This window comes from Saccopteryx bilineata, chromosome 10 (assembly GCF_036850765.1).
Source record: "Saccopteryx bilineata isolate mSacBil1 chromosome 10, mSacBil1_pri_phased_curated, whole genome shotgun sequence".
NCBI classification, from domain to species: domain Eukaryota; kingdom Metazoa; phylum Chordata; class Mammalia; order Chiroptera; family Emballonuridae; genus Saccopteryx; species Saccopteryx bilineata.
Genome location: NC_089499.1, coordinates 18,724,748 through 18,729,691, shown reverse-complemented (window position 1 = coordinate 18,729,691; position 4,944 = coordinate 18,724,748). Strand labels below are relative to the sequence as shown.

Below are 4,944 nucleotides of genomic sequence, written 5' to 3'. Positions count from 1 at the left end.
AAGGCAGTTCCAAGTAAGGCCCCAGAGAACAATCCAACTCCCTTTCCACGAAGCCTCGCCTGGGCTTTTCCCAGAAGCCAGAAAACACTTGTGAGACAGTAGGAGCCAGGTTACACCAGTGTCTACTGGAAAAGTACACTTTAATAGCAGCTGTTGGGGTGATTATGATTAGAGCAAACTGAAAATTGAGTTCGAGCTAACAGATCAATTTACAAAAAAGATTGCAAAGATGTTTGGGAAAAAGTCTGAGAGAGGGTGCAAAAGGTAAACCTTTGTGTACACTAGTTACCCGGAAATAAAGACTAGATCAATAATGGAATGACAATGAACCTGGCCTTTCCACCCAGGGAATTCCAGACCGACAGCATTTAAGCCTGTTGTCAGAATTCACGAGCATTTTTTAAGGTGGTACCAGCCCCTCCAAATTGAAAACTATGTCAGCCTCCCAAATTTCACACAAAATCTTCCTAGACAGGAAACTTGTGGCGTTGACTAAGAGTGAAGCCAAGTTTCTTCCCCGCCTCTCTCACCCTATGGGGTTGACAGCAGGATTAAACAAACCTGCAGGAAGGAATTTGTATGGGTGTGTACAAGGTGTGAACAGATGAAGCCTAAGGATAAATGTATGTACTAGTCAACATTAAAAAAAAACAACAAAAAACAGAATCTCAGCTCTACCATTTGCTGTTTGTCCTGAACTCACTTTCTTGTGATTTCTTATTTCTAACTTATAGTATAGAATATTTCTGCCTTGCAAAAAAAGAGGTCCTCCATATATAAAAAGAATGCTCGCTTTAAAAGAATTGACACTCAGGCCCTGGCTGGTTGGCTCAGCGGTAGAGTATTAGCCTGGCGTGTGGAAGTCCCAGGTTCGATTCCCAGTCAGGGCACACAGGAGAAGCACCCATCTGCTTCTCCACCCCTCCCCCTCTCCTTCCTCTCTGTCTCTCTCTTCCCCTCCCTCAGCCGAGGCTCCATTGGAGCAAAGTTGGCCCAAGCGCTGAGGACAGCTCCATGGCCTCCACCTCAGGTGCTAGAGTGGCTCTGGCTGCGATAGAGCAAGGCCCCAGATGGGCAGAGCATCACTTTCTAGTGGGTATACCAGGTGGATCCCAGTCGGGTGCATGCAGAAGCCTCTCTGACTGCCTCCCCACTTCTAACTTTGGAAAAATACAAAGAAAAAATAAATTGACAGCAAAATCTGTTTTGGTTGTACCTATCTACTCCTTTTACTTATCCCACACCCCCAGTAGCTTTAGTTCTGCCTCCATTAGCCTCTACCTTTCTTTACCAAAATTAAAAAAAAAAAAAAAAAAAAAGATCAGAGATCAAAATCTGCACTTTAAGGGTGCGCGGAGAGGCTACAAGGAACTGGCGGCCTCCGTGTCTGGTACCCTGAGCTTCGAGAGTTGGATGCTGCTCCTCCAGGAGGGAGCCGCTGCGCCGCGGTCGGGATCATGGTGTTCTACTTCACCAGCAGCAGCGTGAACTCATCTTCTTACACTATTTACATGGGAAAGGATATATACGAAAATGAGGATCTATTTTTTTTTCTTTTTTTTTCTTTTTTTATTTATTTATTTATTTTTTTAAATTTTTATTTATTTATTTATTTATTTACAGGGACAGAGAGAGAGAGTCAGATAGAGGGATAGATAGGGAGAGACAGACAGGAACGGAGAGAGATGAGAAGCATCAATCATCAGTTTTTCGTTGCAACACCGTAGTTGTTCATTGATTGCTTTCTCATATGTGCCATGACTGCGGGACTTCAGCAGACTGAGCAACCCCCTGCTCGAGCCAGTGACCTTGGGTCCATGCTAGTGAGCTTTTTGCTCAAGCCAGATGAGCCCGCACTCTAGCTGGCAACCCCGAGGTCTCAAACCTGGGTCCTTCCGCATCCCAGTCTGACGCTCTATCTACTGTGCCACCGCCTGGTCAGGCCGAAAATGAGGATCTAATAAAGTATGGCTGGCCTGAAGATATTTGGTTTCATGTGGACAAACTCTCTTCAGCTCATGTATACCTTCGCTTACATAAGGGGGAGAAGATAGAAGACATTCCAAAGGAAGCATTGACGGACTGTGCCCACCTTGTGAAGGCTAATAGCATTTAAGGCTGCAAGATGAACAACGTGAATGTGGTCTGTACGCCGTGGTCTAACCTGAAGAAAACAGCTGACATGGACGTGGGCCAGATAGGCTTTCACAGGCAGAGGGATGTGAAAATTGTGACAGTGGAGAAGAAAGTGAATGAGATCTTAAACTGATTAGAAAAGACCAAAATGGAACGGTTTCCAGACCTAGCTGCGGAGAAGGAATGCAGAGACCGTGAGGAGAGGAATGAGAAAAAAAGCTCAAATCCAGGAAATGAAAAGGAGAGAAAAGGAAGAGATGAAGAGGAAGCGGGAAATGGATGAATTTAGGAGCTATTCATCACTAATGAAAGTTGAGACTATGTCTTCAAATCAGGACGGCAATGATTCAGATGAATTCATGTGACTGGAGAAAAGGACATTTTTAAAGACGGGAATTTAGGGACAGTTGCAGATGTTTTGATTTCATCTATGTTCTGAGTTATGAAAAACAACCTAAATTCTACCTTTAGTCTATACAAATATCAACTTGGGAGTTAAAAAACATTGTTCCGCCCTGGCTGGTTGGCTCAGTGGTAGAGCGTCGGCCTGGCTTTCAGAGGTCCCGGGTTCGATTCCCGGCCAGGGCACACAGGAGAGGCGCCCATCTGCTTCTCCAACCCTCCCCCTCTCCTTCCTCTCTGTCTCTCTCTTCCCCTCCCGCAGCCAAGGCTCCATTGGAGCGGAGATGGCCCCCGGCGCTGGGGATGGCTCCTTGGCCTCTGCCCCCAGGCACTAGAGTGGCTCTGGTCGCAACAGAGCGACGCCCTGGAGGGGCAGAGCATCGCCCCCTGATGGGCAGAGCATCGCCCCTGGTGGGCGTGCCGGGTGGATCCCGGTCGGGCGCATGCGGGAGTCTGTCTGACTGTCTCTCCCCATTTCCAGCTTCAGAAAAATAAAAATTTTAAAAAAAAATTAAACAAACAAACAAAAAAAACACACTGTTCCCTCTTTTGCTGACAGAAGAAGATCAGATATGTGTGTGTGTGCGTGTATATATCTATCAGATACAGTCAGACTTGAAACCATCATACAAGCTGTAGCAAAGGGTAACTCTTCTGTGCCGGAACACGTGTTGGCAGCTCACAGAGTTGGCACCCCTGTTCTTGGGGCAGACTTCAGAACGAACCGGTTCTGAAAAAGTATTTCTGCTTTTGTGGCTGTCCCTGAAAATAGATGTCTTGGAAACCTTTTTATAATTCTTAAAATAGCTTCACTTCTGTTAAGAAGAATGTACTGGTGAGCAATATATAGCAGAATTCCTCTCACCCTTGATTTCCTGATTAGAGAAAGAAGCATATCGGTTTTGAAAATGATAGTGATATTTTGAGAAGATTGCTGGCTTCAGTACTCATGTTCCGCCGTGTTGTCTTAAGGCAGTTAGCAGAGTTGTCCTCGGCTCTCAGCGTGCCCTAGCCTCTGCACCCCACATCCTTGTTATCTGTGAGGGAGAGCTTCCGTCTCGGTACCATCAGACTTACAGAAGTAGTTGGTGTTAAGATTGGGGCTTGTGGCAGTTTTTACCTGAACATCAAATAACCTGAGCCACACAGACTACAGCTCGCAGGCCCTGGAGCCGTTTCTTGGCCCTGAGGGGAGAAACAGGAAGGATGCTCTGAGTCATGGCTCTGAAGATGCAGGTTACCTAAGTTTTGTCTTGGAATGCAGCATAAAGTAAAGTTCATGTTGTAATTATGATTTTAAAAAAGAATCAAGCGCCTGACCAGGCAGTGGCGCAGTGGATAGAGCATCAGACTGGGATGCGGAGGACCCGGGTTCGAGACCCGAGGTTGCCAACTTGTGCGCAGGCTCATCTGGTTTGAGCAAAAACTCACCACCTTGGACCCAAGGTCGCTGGCTCGAGCAAGGGGTTACTCAGTCTGCTGTAGCCCCACGGTCAAGGCACATATGAGAAAGCATTCAATGAGCAACTAAAGTGTCGCAATGCACAACGAAAAACTAATGATTGATGCTTCTCATCTCTCCGATCCTGTCTGTCTGTCCTGTCTATCCCTCTCATTGACTCTCTCTCTGTCTCTGTAAAATAAATAAATAAATAATCTTTAAAAAAAAAGAAAAAGAATCAAGCATTTCACTAGCCAGCCAAGTAATTTGTTTATTTACCTTGAGATAATATTTATTTTGAGCTATAACCCCAAAGTTTAGATTTCTTAATTGTAGACTCAGTAATTTAATACGTAACAGTGCTGCTCATTCACACCACCTGCTCGCCGGTGTGATTCTGAACATAAGATATTTCACTTATGTGTATAAGGCAGTCCCATAGAAAGAAAACAAAACAACACAACAGATTAAGAGCACAAAGCCTGCAGACCAGGAGGCCCCCAAGTTCACATTTTAATTATGCCAAGAACTGGACATGCAGCATTCTGATTCTTGTTCTAACCCAACGATTCTTGTTCTAATGACCTCCAACAAATTTTCTGTCTATAATAGCACTTTAGGCGGTAGCTGACACCAAAAGACCTCAGTGTTCCTATCTATCCTAAATTGGTGTGTGGGATTGAACTGGAAGATTCCCTGAATTGTACATTAGCTGGCCAAATTTTGAGACTGTGGGCGACAACTCTTGAAATTAGTGATTGAGTGTGTGCGTATGTCTAATGATACTCAGCCTGGCGTTGTGTGATTTAAAAATATAATAATAAAGAATCTTTTTATTTTGAAAAAAAAATCTGCACTTTAAGTGAAATCCACTTACATTAATATTTATATAATAACTCTCCTAGGCACCTGTAATTTAAAGACTCTTGCAAAATGAGTGGTTCTATCGCCTATTAAAATGATAC

At 44.5% G+C, this 4,944-nt stretch overlaps 1 pseudogene; it reads left to right on the top strand.

Moving 5' to 3' along the window:
- Positions 1-1,359: 1,359 nt before the first annotated feature.
- LOC136314217 (coiled-coil domain-containing protein 25-like) lies at positions 1,360-2,776 on the top strand (annotated as a pseudogene).
- Positions 2,777-4,944: the final 2,168 nt, after the last annotated feature.